At 41.4% G+C, this 18,388-nt stretch overlaps 1 protein-coding gene across 5 annotated transcripts in view; it reads left to right on the top strand.

Annotated features, from left to right (window-relative positions):
- The first annotated feature begins 222 nt into the window (after positions 1 to 222).
- PPM1H (protein phosphatase, Mg2+/Mn2+ dependent 1H) overlaps positions 223 to 18,388 on the top strand; it is a 212,717-nt gene continuing 194,551 nt past the window's right edge. For all 5 annotated transcript variants that reach the window (XR_013928677.1, XM_080390780.1, XM_080390777.1 and 2 more), the window contains exon 1: positions 223 to 16,625. The gene's annotated coding sequence lies outside the window, so the exon portion shown is untranslated. The remainder of the gene's footprint in view (positions 16,626 to 18,388) is intronic.

Genomic DNA, 18,388 nt, shown 5'->3' with positions numbered 1-18,388 from the left:
CAGCAGGCCTCCGCCTGTTTTTAGACCAGCTGACACAGACTGTAGGATGTGTTGGGCCTGCTGAGATCTGAGTTCCAAACAGCTGTGGAGAAGGGTCTGCTGTCCCCTGCGTTACATGGGGAGCATGGAGGCAGTGGTATGGTCCAGGCAAGCATATAATGACCTGTGCAGCAGACTGTGTATTGCAAGTAAGCCTTAGCAATGGTGAAAAAGACTATTAAAATTTTTGTAATGCCGGAGTATATGTAAATAGTCTTTGGCAGGTTTTCAAGACATGCTGGCTGTTGCCATCAGCAAAGCTGCATACTGAAACTTCACAACCTAGGGATCTTGATAGAGTAACTCATGGTTCCTCTCAGTACTTATTAAAGCTTGTACCTTGGTCTAACTTAACTCACAAAGAATTTGAAAATATTTTAGCAGTTCAACATTTTGTGGATTACCCTGCTCTCACAGTCACGGTAATGCACTTCCTTGCTGGCAGAAGGTCGTAACACTGTCCTTCTTTTTCCTTGGGAAACCAAACAAGTGTCTTCAAGTTTCATGCATCTGGTACAGACAAAATTTTTTGTTCTCCGAAAAGTGTATTTTTATGTTTTCCTTTCAAAATGCCAGTGGTTGAGGACTTTAAACAATCTAGGTCCTTTTCACTATAAACTCTGCTAATCCAGGTTCCCAGACTGCTTTTCTGTGGTTCTGTAGTTACATGTCTCCTTCTGCCTTGTTTTCTCATGCTGTGGTGAAGTGGGAAAGTAGGTTTCCATTCAAAATGCCAAGAATGTGAAAAAAGGGTCCATATTAGGAGCATGTTTTTGCTCAGATAGTTCCAAAGTTAACTGGGAGGGAAGCTAATTTCAGAGTCCAATATTTTATATCTTGGTGGTTTTGTTTACAAAATACATGGTTGTGTAAAATTGTAATAACAGTTTCTTCACCAAGTTTAAGTTTTTAATACCAGGCAGATGGCACTAACCAAAGAAGCATTGCAAAGACCAAAAAAAAAGAAATAAAATAACCATTGCTCTTATGTTTTTCATTTTCCTAGCAAATATTGAATTCTACACCACCTTTTCCAATTAAGAGACAGCCAACACAAAATAGCCAATAGTATCTAAAATTGTATGTTATGGGTGTTTTACTTCAGAACTTTGTCCCTGAATGTCTTAACAAAACTGAACAGATACTCTTTGCCCTTAAATTCTCAAGATTTTTTTCTGCTTCTGATGTTGTGTTTTAGGCTCATTGCAAAACAAATAAATGAGACGGACATGTTCTTTTTGCTTTACATAATGGTAAAGATCATACTTTAACACTTTAGTATCTTTAATTTGGAACGTAAAACAAAGATGGTGGTACACAGAGAAAAGCTCAATACTATTTAGAGCAGTTTCGTATTTGTCATTTCTGTCCATGCAAGAGTTTTTTAACTCAAGTTCAACCTGTTCATCAGCAGCCGGAGCTGCACTTACATACCTGTGGATAAACAATACAGTCTATGAGCAGGGCATTCCTGCAGCAGTTCAAGCTAGTCCAACTTGCATTCAAACAGAAATGGGACTTGAATTTGCAAACAGACTACAGCTCTATCATGTCTGAATGAACTCAAACCTCTCTCTCCAAGCAACTTTTTCAGATCCAGAATTCCATAATAATGTTCAATGTGCAGAGAATTAAGAAGGATTGGGATACATTAAGATGATGTGTTCAGATCTATGTGAGCACTGTAAACATTGGTACCACAAATTGACAGCATCTCCTTTAGAACTGATCATCCTAATTTCTTATGCAACCAGATTTTCTTCTCCCTCAATTTCTAAAGGAAATGGGAAGGAGTGAGAAAGGGTGATGTCCCCAAGGAATCATCAGGACACAACCAGGTTGAGTATCCACACCAGGGAGCTGGGACACATTCTCACATCACATAGTATAGTCATTACCACTGGTAGCCAGTTCTGTATTCTTGCCTTTTTAACCTACAAATAATTTCCTTTCCAAGACTCTCAGTCAACAGGTTTTACTCAGTTTTCAGAAAACTTCTCATTTCCTTGGCAGAAGTTATTCTCACTCCAACCTTGAATTACTTAGACCTCCCACCAGTCAAGTAAGCAAGTCTGCTTAAGACTTTTCTTTTTCCCCTGAAGAAGAAAAACATTTTCCATTTTCATATGTATTTCTTTTCACTTCTTTCAGAAGCGTAAAAAGCTGCTTCTTGTGGGGTGTGGAAGTGCTGACACATTAAAGACAGCATTTGGCAAAACGGAATGACAGTTTTCACATTTTGCAAAAACAATAGCAAGGCATCTCTGCACCTTCAAGCATGTGGCGCGTAGCATCCTTTCCTACAGTTTATGAGTTATCATGACTCTGTTTTTTATTCATGGCCTCTGAAATCAAGCTGTGGATGTTTTCATGGCCAGCTGCTGCTTTCCTGATCCCCTTGCGTATTGGTGCGCCTGTGGACAGGAGTCTCTGGGAAGGTTTCTGGCAGAACTTCCAGATGTTGTCCAGCAGCAGAATCAAAAGTTTTAGTGGTGTTTTTCCTTCTCTGATCTGTTCTTGTGCATGTGTGTGTGCTGTGTGAGTGTAAGGTGTGGGTGTGTATACATACATGAATGAAGCATATGAAAATATTAAAGCTGAATGGACTCCAGTGTTGCCAGAACTGCAGTGATTATCTTACTATGTATAAGTAGCCTGCAAATAAAAAAACATATAGAGTATTATAAACTGTCCAACTGGAAAGAAAACCTTCACAAGCCCTCACATTATTCACTACCCAGTCCTCAACAGAAACGGGAATGTAAAAATATCGGAACAAAATGTATCATCAGTATTTACACCTTTACAGAAATGCATGTAACTGTCTTCTTTTCCCCTCTGTTGAAGCACCCATGCACATTTCATGCATTTTACCTCTTATTATGGGTTTAGGACTAGCCTTCCTTCCAGTTTTCCTCCTCTTATTTAAATCTTTTTGTTAATAAACAGATTAATTGTGAGCCATATCAGGTTAATTTACTGTAATTTTTCAAGTAGCATCAAAATGCTTGGTAGTTTAAAAACATAATTGCAAAGTGGAGTTTCTTATAAAGTCTGTTATGGGGAAATTTATCTGTTCTGCATGACTTACAAAAGGTCACTGGCTTTCATTGTGATGCAAAGAATTATGTAAGGCACAGATCACAATTATTAAAAGGCATATGGCCAAAACAGAAAAATGCAGACATGCTTATTTACAGTTATAAAATAATTTATATGTATTTCAGGTCTGTAATTGCCACTCTTTCCAGGAACCCAAGGGCTTCTGGGCGGGGGGGCGGGGGGGAAGCAGTTTATTGCAATTAAACCTTAACATCACACCATCTCTTCCACCATATGCAACACGAAAAAGAACCATTTTTCAACACGATAATGAAATGAATGTTCCTCCAACAACCCTCTTACACCAACATACAACTGAATATGTACAACAATTTTCTTCTTTTCCTTTCAAACCGTAGGTTTCCTTTCCTATAACTTCTAAAAGCAAACATGAAAATACAGTTTTTAGAAATGAGCCTTATGTTTTGTTCAGGTGTTGTGAGACTGGATTTTCACTGTCATCATGAGAGCTTGAATCTTTCTTTAAGAAAGGAAAATTGAGGTGCTTGAAGTCACAGGTGTCCTGAACATTTGGCAAAGGAAAAAGCCATTGATGTAAACAACACACTCTGTATCAAAATTTTAGTGGTAAAGTGGTGGCAAATGGCAGTCCAGCAGATGCTCTCTAATCACCCCTGCTAGTTACCTGGGGGGATGGCTTTGTGCTTTGAGCCATACCACAAAGCTCACAGCATCCTAATATGCCATGCAGCGGCTGTGACAATGGGTTTTACATTTCCAATCAGCAGAAGACACACTAGAAGAGATCCCTGTGTGGCTTCCATTATAGATGCAAGATGCTTCACCATCAGTCCTGGAAAAGGATTCCAAGGCCTTGTCAGACAAAGAAAAATGACAATTTAGATCAGTGATTGATGAGAACTCTTCAAATTACCAAAGCCATTAGAGTCCCTATATCTCATATGCTCACAGCTGTCTGCTTTCAGCTGGTTTTTTCCAAACATAGAATTTTAATTTCTATCAGAGTTCTTCTACAAAGATTTCAGTTCCTACTTCTGCAAAGCTCTTTCTGCACTGGAATTCCTTCATGTTATGCACACTGCTTTATTGTTAAACTGTTCTTCTTCACTTTTTCCTACAGCCAACATTCATCCATGCCTTTTATTAGGGCTGCACACAGATTTTGTTGTTTTACCACATGCACCTTAATAATTTACACAATGTTACAATATTCTACCTATAATCTTCACATATTTAAGAGCCTTGATCTAAAATGTATTATCAGACCTGAGTTGTGAAAGATACAGACTCATTTATGGCAGACTTTAAATACTCAGACATTTATTATTCCTTAAAGAAAACCTTCATGCAGCTACCCAAGTAACAAAAATATAGATAGTCATATAGTAGATGTCTTCAAGTGATGATGTATTACTGCAGACACTTTTTATTATGTTACAGCTTGCATGAATTCCTTGTTACATTACAATTTTTATTTTTATTTTTATTTTTATAAACAGCTGTTTAGTTTAGAAATATGTTGCAATCTATGTCACAAATCATTAATTCTTCACATTGTACTGAGGGGTTATCAGTCTTCTGGGTTACACATCAAAAATCATGAGACTTTTAGAGACTCTTACATTACATTTAATAGGGAAATGCCATGCACTAGATATTTTGGGGCCAAGCAGACTGAGTGTATTGTGTCTGTAGTAATAACAACTGTAGTAATAACAAATGAATTTTCCAAATACACATCTGTGTGTGAGGTGGGGCAATGATTAACACTGTATAGTGAAGATCTGGGAGACAGGGGTGTAAGTCAGCCTTTGCTAGTTACTAAAGGCAACAACCTCCTAAAGACAAATAGCATTCATTAGCATTGCTTAAGGTACTGTCTACAGAGCATTATATTAGCTCAGGAAAAACAAGCTGGGACTCTTTGCTCTATGGCTGTTTAATTCACTGTCAAGGAACCTCCAGAAAAGCTCATTCAGATCTGAACACAACTTGAACGAGAAATACCAGTAAGTAATTTACCCCTAGTTTGTTCTAGTCCTCGATGCAGCAGGTTGTGACAGTCCATCCAGGCTCCATCGCCATGATTTGGCTCTACAGAAGGTTTTCTGCACCCTTAAGGGCAACTTTCCTTTAGTAAAAGAAACAGAAGATGTTCTGCAGCTCCCAGGTGCCTCTCCACCTGCTTTTTCCTTTAGACCTGCTGCGAAAGTATCCTTAGGTAAAAAGTCCGTCACTGGCAGGATGCTCCTCAAACCACAGTTGAGTTTGGATTACCTGCCTGTCCACCTCATTGGGTACATATCAGTGAAAACAGACATTGTTTTCAGACAAAACTGTGGCATTCCACAGAAGGCCTAAACTTCTAAAAGGCAAAAGTATTTAGAAGCACATTTTGCCATCATAAAGAGAGAACTCACACCCCACTCTCCTCTGTTTCTCTTGCAGTTGCTGGTGGGAGCGAGCCTGGGGGAGGCCCGTGTGTCCATCATCTTCCATGGGTCTTGGACTCAAGCTTTCCACTGGTGCTGATCCTGCTCAAGGACACTAGTACCCAGTTGAGGTGTTTGAGACGTACTGGTTTAGGACGACATCACACTGGGAGAGCAGAGACAAGCGGCCCTGAAAGAGCCACACCTTGAACTGTGTCAGTATTTGGACATCCTGGAGAGGAAGACTGTGTTTGCCTCAGTGTTTAAAAAAATAATCAGGCACTGGCTCTTCTCAGAAGCTGTCGCCATTGCGCTGAGGAGGCCCAGATCGCCATTACACTGGCACCACGCTGTGGACATTTGCTACTACTGCAAAAGCACTTGTGCTTTGAGACATAATTTATCCTCTGAGGTAAAACATTTTTTAAAACCGTATTTACCCAATGGGATAAAATAATCCAGGGGTTCTGAAATGTCAGTTGCCACCTGACCGCCCCGTAACGGGCAGTGGGTGACACTTTAGGCGCCGGGCCTGGGAAGGGGTGGGAGGCCGGTGGCACCCTGCCATCACCCGCCTTCCCCACAGAGTGGGACAAAAGCGGGGAGGCGCTGAGAGGGGTGAGACAGCTCCAGGAATGAAGCGCTTCCTTCCCTCCCCGGTGGAGGAGCGTGTCCCGGCACCTTCCCGGGAGCGGGGCTAGCTCTGCGAGGCGGGTCCCAGCGGCGGCCGTGGCGCGCCCCGACCCGCTGCCCGCGCCCCGTGCTGCCCCGGCACCGCACAGCCGGCGGCGCAGGCCGGGACCCGCGGTGCCGCTGCTCCCCGCCGGGAAACACGCCTGTCAGTGCCCGCGCTTTTGTGTTCACACTCCGGCAGAGCAGAGCCATGATTTCTGGAAACGAATTTGCAAAGATCTTCCTCGCCTTTTGCGATCTAAATACAGCTTTTAGGGCAGGACATAGCAGTACATACATACATACTACATTTTCTGTCGTGTAGCTTCATGTGTGTGAAGTCTTACCTATCCCCAAAAGCACACTCGCATTTTTGACTGGGCAAATATTTGCCATCAAGAGCTCTTTGGGACCTATGCAGAGTGTTAGCCATTTTGCAGGTTTGAACCTTCTGCTTTCCTGGTTCAGTGTACACAGTCCCTTCCTAGCAACAAATGGAGGTAGGCGCTGGTAAGCCTTGGTTCTGGAATCCTCTGCTCTGCATGGCACGCTCTGGGAAGGCAGGCCTGAGTGTGCATTAGCAGCTGGGTTTGAGTCACCTTGCCAGCTGGGCAGCGAGGCTGGGTGAGGTTCGGCTGGCCTCGGTCTCTCTGTCGGCCCAAGGAGCTGGGTGACAGCTGCGGCCTTCGGCATCAGCACCTGACCCCGCAGCAGCCTGCCGGGGCTGCGCTGAGCTGAGCTGCACGCTTGCTGACTCACCACTACCAACAACATTCAGGATCTCTAAAAACTTGGGCACTTATTTGGAAATATAAATATGCATTCAGACGTCAGGCTGACAAGGCTGTCTTCTTAGTTTATGTTAGTAAATAAAGAACATTAATAATGCTGATTTTTGTGAACTTTTTTTGGTAAGATGCTGCTCTTTACTCTCCAGTGTAAATTGCCACAATAGAACATTTTTGACCATAGCATGATAAGGGTAACATGAAAGAAAAATAGGAGAAGCAGATGACAGATCAAATCCCATCAAATTCTAAACATCTCACCTACCTGTGTTTAGAGCATATGGCCCCCCCCTCCTTTCCCCCTCTCCCCAGGAAAGCACTCCCAAGTGCCCCCAAAGCAGCGGAGAACAACGGGCACCTTGCCAGCTGCCTCTGTGGGGCTGGCAGATGAGAGTTGGCTCAGCAGCAGCTGCAGGGGAAGCTAAAAGTAGCAAACCCCAGAGCCAGAAGTTTCCAGGAGTGTTATTCAAAAGGCCTGCAGGCAGCTGGCTTTCCAAATGAAGGTTTTCTCAATGAACAGAGAGAGAGAGCTCTTTGCCATTCATAGCATTTTCTGGGCACAGCTGGAATCACAATGATTCCTAATTCTTATGCCACGCGGCACATGCTCGCCTGCTACCATATGCACATGGCACTGGACCATGACTTCAGCTGTCCATACAATAACTGCCCACTCTCTGTAGTCTTTATGTATCTCACAAACAGCGCATGTAAACAGCATACTGATGTTATCCCACACACTACCAACAAACCAGAAATCTATCAAGCATGAGCTGTTGATGAGTTTCCTTTCTGTCTAAGGCTTGTCTTCCTCAGATTCCTGTTATTGGCACTGTCCCTAGAAGAGAGTGATAGGCTCCTTAATGTCAAAGCCTGATCTTTTAAGTTCAAAGTCTTTTCTTATTTCAGTAAAATTTATTAAAATGAGTTACTCATTGCTGAAAACTCTTGACAGTTTAAGAAATATCAATCTATTGTAATTAAACACCAGCTGGTTGCTTGTAATTTAGAAAAATGGTAACTGTTTCAGATCACATATTGTAACTAACTGTGATTCACAGGGCCTTTTTAAACATCATTTTCCAGTGGCTGATCTTGCCAAGTGCTGCAAGAGCCTTTTTGTGAAACTGCAGGTATGTGAAACGGTAGGTGAAACACTTGAAGTTTATATATGCTGTACTGCTTTCTGGTGGAGTAGATGTTTTATTGGTTAAGTTCTATACAACTGAGTTCTTATTTTCTGTAGTTCCCATTTACTCTATATTATCCAAATATTGATTTAAATAATGCACTGTAAGTAAGTATAATGATGACCCCCAGGCTGGTAACATCTGAATCACCAGCAAACCTGATATCTCTGCATTTTACGGTTGGGGAGATGGAAGTGCAACCGATGTAAAAGGACATCTCAGTGTGTGTTAAGGACATCTCAGTGTGTGTTAGTAAATGTGTGAGCATGGACAAACATCTAATTATTTTATCAATTTATTAAGCATAAACTGAGGAATGAATTCTTGCTATTTGAGCAATTGCTGGTCAAGTTCAGGGACAAAACATGGAGAAATTTCCTAGGATGCTGCTTTTTCTTTGTTGATGATTCGTTACATTTAAGGGCTGCCTTTGCAAATTTGAATGAGTCACAGATTTTTTTCAAAAGCTGAAGATTTTTTTTTTTTTATGTGGACACTGAAAATGTCTGGGTTGCTTTAAAAATGGAAGCTAAATGCGTGGAATAAGCAGGTTTAGAAAGCAGGTTAAATTATATCAAGTGAAATTTGCTGTCCTCTTCAGTGATCCCTTGCTCAGCCATGTCATAGGAGCAAAAACCGAGACATGCACAGATCTGATCTACTCCAGCGCCCTGTTCTGGGCAATAGCAATGGTAGATAACTGGGATGAATCAGAAGAGCAGGCAAACATGTAATGATCTCTTCCCAATGTGATCCCACAGCTTCCCTCAGCCTGTAGCTTGTGGGCCTCTTCACTTGGTCTCATTATAATGATTTATCTTTTTGCTTACACTTGTTGTCTCTTGCTAATGTGGTTATGTTCATTCAATGCACCTGGCTCATTTCAGCTCCCTGCCCCTGCCAGGCAACACTTCCACGGATTAATAAACAAACAGTAGCAGGAAGAAGACAAGGAGGAAGGAGAAGGAGGAAAAGGTCTCATAACATAATGAGGAGAAGCTTTCAACTCATAATTGTTCATTCAGAGCCCTTGTAACAGGATTTAAATATTAAAGCTCATTACAATGATATTGATAGAAAGCTGCTCCACCAAAATCCCATTCCCAAAGGGGTCTGTTGGTTATGATGAAGTACAGGGAAAACATGCATTGATTCATCTTCATGTTCTTGTTCCAGTTCCAAACTGTCCACATAATTATTATTGCTGAATCAAAAATGCTAAAAACATTTTGGAGGGGGCTATAGAGAAAAATTGTATGCGAACTATGATGAGCAGAAAGAAATAGTGGTATTCAGTTAAAGAATTATAGTTTGCTTGTCTCCAAACTACTTACTGAATTACTTCTTTCCAATTAAATACTGTCATTTGTTTCATATGGATTAGTAATAATCTTTTGTTTTTGTCTATGTGAAAATATTTGTATAAATGCAAGCAAGATCAATTAAGTTTTAGGTGATATTTCTTTGTTAATCTATAAACTGCTTTATTTGTCTGTGACACACACTGAGATAAGGCTCACAGTTGATATGGAGATGTTATACCTAAATTCAGAAAAAAAGTGGTCCCAACATGAAAATGGCTGAAATAGCAGTTCTTTACTGCTTGCTTGTATTCCTTTTTACTCAGTTATTAAAAAATCTTAAAACAGTAATAGCCAATAATGGTGTTGTTCTCACACTGTTTTTTGGGTTTGGGTTTGGTTTTTGTTTTGTTTTGTTTTGGTTTTTTTTTGGCAAGGTCATGGCATAGTAAGGACCCCATGATTAAATAAGGGAGGACACATACCTGACTTGACAAAAGGAAAAAGTAGACTTTCCCCACCATTTCTTGTTAATTATGTGATCCTGATTTAATAGTATTTGGAATAAAATGCCTTGGTGGTTTTGTTTGTAAATTCCCCTTTCTTTCTTTCTTACATAGACAATCCTTGTGCCAAAAATGTTTTGCTGCTTAAAGAAGAGCAAATGGAATCGAAGATTGTGGTCTGGAATAATTGTGTCAGTCAGCAGGGAATAGACTCCTTCTGCTCTTCCCTCTTGAGATTGCCCTTAAAAGCTGCTTATAGTCCTAACCACTTAAGTAGAAGAAAGATGTAAGTACCCTGAAAGTAATGGAAAGAGCAACAGGGATTAAGGGGCTGCAGGGATTCATCTACAAAGAACTATTTTTAAAGCATTGCACTTCATAGACAGATGATTTTGTCCTGGGTTGAAGCGCTTTACATAACCACCACCACTGTAGTCAGCCAAGGAAAACCACTTCTCTCACCATCTTCTCTAACCTGTAGGTGATCCTCCCATTAGATTTTCATCAATTTTTTCCCTCACTTTGCTGCGTCTCTGAAGTGTATCATATTTGTAGACCATAAACATCAAGGTGAGTGACAAATTGCTGGAGCTACAGGGCAAAGTGCACACATGAAAATGTGCCTGGCTATCTCAGGAACTGCCTGACACAGAGATTTATTAGACTGTGATACAGCCTCCCAAAGGAAGCAGTGTAAATTTTATAATTTAGGATATTTTAAATAAGACCAGAGAGTGCTTGAGGGAAGGTACTCCAGCTGTTAACGTTTATATAGTATCCTTCACAGCCAAGTCTCAGAGTGCTGCACTGGTAACTAAAACATAAAATTGTTAGTACTTACTCTACAGGGAACCAGTATTTCTTCAGTTTTTTTTTTTTTTTTTATAAGTGCCAAGATACAGACTGAACGGTGAACTTCATAACTTAATTCAGAGCACAGAGTTGCCGCATGCCTCTGTCTCCAACTGACCTGAGTTAGTAACTGAGGCAAAACAAACATGGCATCCTGCTGCTTCAGCCCTTAATGCACTGCCCTCAGGAACATAACCAAAGAACGGATTAGCTGGAGACTGCTTTGAAGCCCTGGCTCAGGACTTTGAATGTGGATGAAGCAGACTGTGAAATCAGTATGTAATCTGATGGTAAACCAATGGAAAACCAACAGGACTAATGGTACATGTCTGGTAAAAGAAAAGCTGTTGTATTTTGACTGAAGATGCATCTTAGGCACAGTGCAAAGTGGAAATATGGTAAATAAGCATTACAGCTACTTCAACATACCCCAAATAAATTCTTTTTAGGGTCACAGCTCTTCTCCTGAGAAGTTCACTCAGCACTGGATGGTTTTGTAGGCAATAAAAAAGGACTCCTTAGAAATGGACTAATGCATCAAAAATCTGAGAATCATAATCAAAAAACCCCAAACATTTTCTTCTTGGTGATGTAGGCAGTGAAACATAGTTGAACTACAGGAGAAGAGACCACCTGTCCTGAATTTATTTTTTTTTTTACTAATATGAGTGATATAATGAATCTACTGTTTGACCAGTATCACTCCAGGTACATGTCTGTGTGAATGCAAGTACCTCACCGGAGCACAAAATGAAGAGACCCTGCTTTTAAATCCAGTAACTGTGGAGAGTCTGCAATAGGCAATCTCCAACATGCAGAGGCTTAGCAACCATGCCATGATCACAGGTAACCAGAGTTGGTCATTGTTTAGAAGTGTTAAAACTGCACAAAGACCTAAAGAAAAATCATTGTTTCTGTACTATGGTACTGGTCTCCAGGTGCTGATCATCTTTTGCTTTTCATCGTGCAGCAGACTGGGACTGACCTGAAGGAAAAGAGCAGAGTGAGGAAGTACAGTGGGCTTTGTTGTACTTGAAAACCCACACTGTTGCACATCTTGCTGTTGACCAGCTTATCATTTTGCTTCATCCAGGTCTACATTCCCAGCACAGTAACTAAAAGGAGAGAGAAACACCATATAGGTGTCAACTGCTGGCTTCATAAGCTTTACTCCTATGGCTCTGATTGTGTCCCATTGGCAGCATCATACAGGGAAAATTGGTACTACTGAAAACACGAAGCACTGAAATGGGCAAGCCCAGGAGAAGCTGTTTCTCTTCAGCAGTTTGACGAGCACTTTTAGAAACCATGGGCAAACTTCCACACTGCTGACCAGAAGGAAGGTCAAGAAAATCAGCTATATTGCCTTGCCAGAAAAGAAGACCTCTTTCCTGTCAGTCTTTGAGGCTGTCAGAGGCCTTGACAGTTGGCTGAGCTGATGCCAGGCCCTGTGGTAGCACTGTTCTGCACCAGGGGGGACACGGCTTTAGTACAGTTTAAAAATGAAGTGACACATTTGGTGCTTGAGAACCCATTGCAATACCAAAAGGACATTCAACTTGTCAACACGGCATGGGGACATGGAGACAGGCTTATTCCAGTGCAGCCATTATCACACAGCAATGTGGACATAGCAAAGGTTCAGTGCTCACAGCATGCATGGCTGGTCTTTCACCACCTCCAAACACTTGAGACTAAAAGTAGACATTTACAGAGCAGAGCTTCCCTCCCCCTCAGAGGAGCTCATGTAGTCTGTGCTACCAAACAGGTGAGAAACCTGCACTCTTTTTAGGTCAACACCTTTTATTGACTGCAAAAAAATCCTAAGGACCTGCTCAGTTACATAAGTCTGTACTGTAGGTTTTTACAAGCTCTGTGAGACACCACCCCCCCACCCCACCCCCCATATGTTCACAAGGAAATTATAGCCCAATGAATGGCCTTGAGGGCCCTTGCTAATGAACAGGTATTAGTTTACCTGTGGGGTCTGATGTGGGTAGGCAGAGCTGTGTGAAATCACTCACGTGTGAAAATCTGCTGCTCAGAGATGGGCAAAATTCAAAACACATGATCCTTTGCTCCCCTTCTTTCCATGAGGATGACAGAGGATTTCCAGAAGTACAAGGCTACCAGCATATTGCTGACTCTAAAAAGCAGTCTTAAATAACTCATAATTTGGATGTATGATGTATGATATTTTGATAAAAGCAGAGGATTTTAATCCCTGTGCTAAACTAGTTTATCATATGATCACAATTTTTGCCACTCTAACTTGTTAATATACCAATATTTTAAGACACCAGTATATTACATAGAAAAAATGAAAAAAATGTTGTTAATACTTTGAAGAGCTTTGTCATTAAAACCAGTAAAAGCGCATTGATAGTTCAAGGTAATCTATGATTGATTGGCTCATTCTCACTATGCAGTTAAACCTTCAAAAGGAAACACAATGCTTTTCTTGAGAAATGATGGTACACATTAGATGGCATCCAGCAATGGTGCGTAATTTGGTATCCTATTTTCAATAATATTTATCCATCTATTTTGTAATCTTTTCTGCCTGCTTCCCTGGCAACAGGATAATACGTTATGAGCCATCACCATAAACACAGACTATAACTTGTGATTCTTTGGGCTAAGCGGCATTAGACCACGGATGAATGGCGGTCCCATCGGTGGCTGTTTTTTTGCAGAGGGTGGAAATGGTAGACAAGGGCTGACCTGCCCTTTGCCTGACATTGATGGAGAAAATGCAGCTTGCACTCCAAGTACTCGCAGCTATCTACATCCTATAATGATATCAAGCCTTATTTTTAATCTATTTTAATCCAAGCAGGTTAAAATGCCTCCAGCCTCCCACTAGCCTTCTCCTTTGCCTGCGGCCAGGGGTCAGCAGGATGCAGGAGCTGGCAAGGCACAGCACCGAGCTGTCTGGGATTTAGTTTTGCATCTTTGGTCACCAGAGGTCAGAATAAACCAAAGTGAAGACAAATCCTGCTCATGATGCAAAACTCACCTCTTACATTCCAGATTACCCATATGAATGTTTTGTGAAACAGTCCAGGAAATGTGTTTCTACAGTGAACGTAATCTGTCCATAGGTTTAGAATCGGTGAGGGAAACTGCTTCTTTCCCATTAGCAGAGCATGCAAAACTGATTAAAAACCACTAGAGCCAGGCATGCCAGCTTCTTGTCTTCCCCTTATCACGCTAATTACAGGGAATGGGAAAGTGACTGATAATTTACCTACATCATCCAAAAAATATTATTCATCCCAGTTGAAAGAATAAGTGATTCTTTACCACCAGAAGAAGGAAACGTGTTTTTGAAGCTGGAGTGTCTTGACTCCAAAAAGCAGCAGGTCCTGAATGTATTTTTTCGTTTTAATGGCGCATTTAAACAGAAGGTGGAAGATCTTAATTTAGCCGTTAGAGGTCAGTAAATCCCAGGTTATTCATCGGTTTGTTGAATTCAATTATTGGGAAAAAAATTAGAAACAAAGGAAAAATAAAAATAATTACAGCATTTCTGAAGCTTTGGGGTTAAATGCTGGGTGAAATAGAGTCCTGAAACAGAGATTTTAAGAGTAAAATTTTAATTTTCAGCTAAAAATGAGCACAGCTGAAAAATAGTCCACATCCTTCAGAATTTGTTGGTGTTCTCTTTGTAAGTATTATTTCAATCACTTAAAAACTTAAACAGATGACTACCTAATACAAGATGCAGAATCAATCCAGGGAGCAAAGGGCTGGAATTGGAGAATGCTTTTCTCATGCTGCAAAGTTACATTCTTGTATGCTGCTGCCCTCTTGGTCCAGGGATTAATCTCTCCTGCTCTACAGCTATCCAGCTGCAGTGAGAAAAGTGCAAGGAAATACTGACTTCCACACACATGCTGGGGGAAAAGAAAGTTATGTTATTCCTCTTATACTACTGCCACTATCAGGAAATTGTCTTAATCTAAATAAGGCAACTGCACATGATTTAATAATGCCTGATCCTAACTGATGCAACTTAAATAAGGTATCTGTTGACCAGCTAAAACTAAGCTTGCTTTCTGATCCCTGCCAGAGAAAAACTTGGGCTCGTTTCTTTCCTGAACCTTCTCCCTCCAATGTTTTTCTGCTGTCTAATTTTCTTTTAGCCTATCTGAAGGTAACTTGATGTATACTGCTTCTAATGATTGCTTGGATTTGCTAAACAGCTCTTCATATTTTACTGATCCTGGATGCCCAGGTGCTAACCTGCAGCCTGGAGGCATCTCCCTGCTCCATGCAAGCACATCTGTCTTGACCATACATCTTGCTGTGCAAGGCTGCCATGCTACCTAGTATGAATCTTAACCTTGATGCCTAACTCTCCAAATATTTGAAATAGAGGGAATGTGAGCGCCAGCCTGGTGAAGCACATTCCCTCATGCGTGCACTCACTGTCATTATGGGAACAAGCTGGGAGATGAGACAGAACAGGTCTCTTAATCAGTTACAGGAAGACTATTAGGTTGCCTGTGTGATGTCCCTGTCAAAAAGACAAAAGCCAACCTGAATGGAATATTCTCAATAAAAAAAGAGAAAAAGTGTTTATAACATGGTATAAGGCCAAGGTGAAACTTCTGTTGGAGTTGCTTACAGTCCCATGTCAGACAGTCTGACTTCTGGGCAAGGAAGACCACCGAAAAGACTAATGGACACGGGCAGGCCCACAGTGATGATCAACAGAAAAGCAAAGAAACTAGAACAGCACAGTTTGTCTAGCCTGGAAAAATGAAGTCTGGGGATAGCTATGACAGTTGACTATAAATACATTGAGGGGTGACTGTAGAGGAGGGAGACAAGCTATTCACGATGAAGAATATACTTGGCACAAAACCAGATGGGTATAAATTGCCTGTAAATAAAATTTAGGCTGGAACTCAGGAAAAGATTTCCAGGTCTCTCAAATGCCTCTATTTCTCATGAGCAACAAATGATTCATTTAAACGTAGATCCTTGTTAATTAAAGAAATTACAAGACACGATTTGCCATAACAGGAGGGGACTAGAACTGGTGATCCAGCAGGCCTGTAAGGATTGTTAGCTAGCCAGACCCCTTTAAAAGTGCTTTACAAATAGCTCCATGGGGTCGCAGTTCTACCGCCTGTGCTTGCAGCATTTCATGGGAGTCCCTCACAGTGATGAAATTAAGGTTTCCAGATGCTAACTGACAGGTGACTGCCAAGGCCTGTATGCAAGATGATATGAGGTGACAGTCTGCAGGTCATGCAAGCTTTACGTCAACAAGAAACATCGACCTTGGATGGGTGAAGAACTCCCTTGATTTATGACTCTCAGATATTTGCATTGAAACCTATGGTCCTTCAATGAAGGAGGAAAAAAAAAAAAAAAGGATTTCTTCTCTAAACTCCAAAAGCAGATAGGCACAGAGCAAGGTTTCTGCTGAGCCTGTGCTCAGCACAGAAGGGAAAGACATTGAGGATATGTTCAGCTTGTGTTCAGAAGCTTCTTCTTTTATTCTGAAGAAATAAAACTGAAGCAGTAAAGTAAAAGGAACTGAATCCTGTGGTTGGGGATTTGAACTTGGGCTGGTGAGTCAGCCCTGTGGCATCCAGAAATAGTCTTCTGCTTCGAAACAAAATGTGTGTCAGCAAGAGGTTCTTCCTTCTGAGGAGAGACTGGGCCACCCAGCTGCATTGGTGCTTGTGGTGTTGGTGAAACAAGGAAAGACTTTGCCATCACCCCAAGGGAAGCCAAAGGGAAGGTAGGAACTTCCACAGTCCTGCAATGTCAGGTTGTGCAAAGATTAGAGAATCGTGTTGTTGGTCTCGCAGAGTTACTGTGCAGCCCCTGTCTCTCAAGGACAGCATGCTAACAGATTTTGTTCTTCAAAAGTGGAAGCTGAACTTAATGCTCTTCTGTCCAGGTTCAGGAACTGTTTGATTTATGCAAGCCAATTGCATAAATGAGCATTCAATAACTTCCTTTAATTTCAGTGGTGCATTTTTTGTTTTGTTTTGTTTTAATAATGCATCATTCTTTGTTAATAGAGAAGAATGGTGCAAGACTGTCAAAATAATAAACAGCTTGGTGTGTGTGACATTTTAATAATTCTCCTCCTTAAGTATCATGGCCCTTATCATCATCCTAACTCAATGACAAATGATTTGATCTCTTATTTTCTCTAATCAAGAGCTCTGGAACTAAATCATTTTACTTAATGGGAACAGCAAAGTCACTTGAATAATACAGATTCAGAACTCAAGTCAGATGTGAGTTTTAGGCAATGTGCTATCTGGGTCAAACTGTGGATAAAAAAGGAAGAGTGGAGACTAAGATGAAAAAGACAGAAAAATAACCAGAGACAAGCAAAAAATTCATCTGTTTTAGTTTAGAAGGTAACACATCGCATTAAAAGGCTAGACGATAAACACATCATCAGCTTTGTTTTCATCACTTAGAGCAGATATTTTAAGAAACTTCATCAGCTAAGTAGGAAGCTGCTATGGGGCTAATAAGGAAGACTGGATGAGATAACAACACAAACAGCCTCAGGAAAAACCCAGAGATATAAACTGATGACTACAGCTAAAGCTGCTGTTTAAACATTTTTTTATTGATGTAAGAGCTATCATGTGTTTTTCATGCTGCAGTGTCTGCTGTGAAGGTCATATTTGAAACAGTGCATGTCGATCTGAGCCTGTGTAAGAGAGAATAACAATTTGGTCCATGCACCATGCTCTCGTGTGCTGAGACTCTATGTACGGGCACAACGCAAACCACTTCTGACATTTCTCTGCAAACTGTCCAGCCCTTCTCCCAGCACTGTGAAATGAGGTGGGCTGGTGGCCCTGCAGGAAGAAACTTTCTGCTGCGCGTGTGCAGCAGGTGTGATTCCCCAGGTATGGCTTGTGTTCAGCTCTCACTGTGCTGGGGTGTAAGAAGTCCCCCAGTACAATGTAAAGCAATATGAGCAGACCTTAGCAGCAAGAGCTGAAAGCTACTATTCATACCAGCCTCCCTATTGATTTAAAAGCAATAATTTGCCTGAGCAAGCCCAGCTCATCTGAGAAAGGGGTTACAAAGTCATGGCCAGAGGCTTCTGAAAAGCTCCTATCAGTCCCAGATATGGGGAGCGGGGGGGACGACGACGACGACGACGACCCACTTGTGCTCTGTTTTCATCAGGTGCTTACAGTCCTGAGTCTTTAACCAAGTCTATTGCTCCCTCCTGTTTTGAAGTTATTCTACATGGCCATAGCATTCCTTGGTGTCTTTTAGAAAGACTTGAGATGTGACTAAATTTAGCAAGCTTTCTGGGTGGTCCTGAAATACATAACCCTGCCAAGCATCTTTGCTACTAGCCAGCCATTGACTTGGTCTCCCAAATCCAGCTTGGACTTGAGAGGGGCTGAGGGCAGGACAGCCTTGTGTCCAGCTTGGTTGCAGTTCCCCAAAGATGGACCAGCCCTTTTCCAGAGTGCTAGAAGAGGGTCATGAGCTGAGAGGATTTCCCGTTTCTGGACT

Source organism: Falco punctatus (genome assembly GCF_963210335.1).
Source record: "Falco punctatus genome assembly, chromosome: 6".
NCBI lineage: Eukaryota > Metazoa > Chordata > Aves > Falconiformes > Falconidae > Falco > Falco punctatus.
The sequence above is the reverse complement of the archived record's forward strand: the minus strand, read 5'-3'. Positions and strand labels throughout refer to the sequence as shown.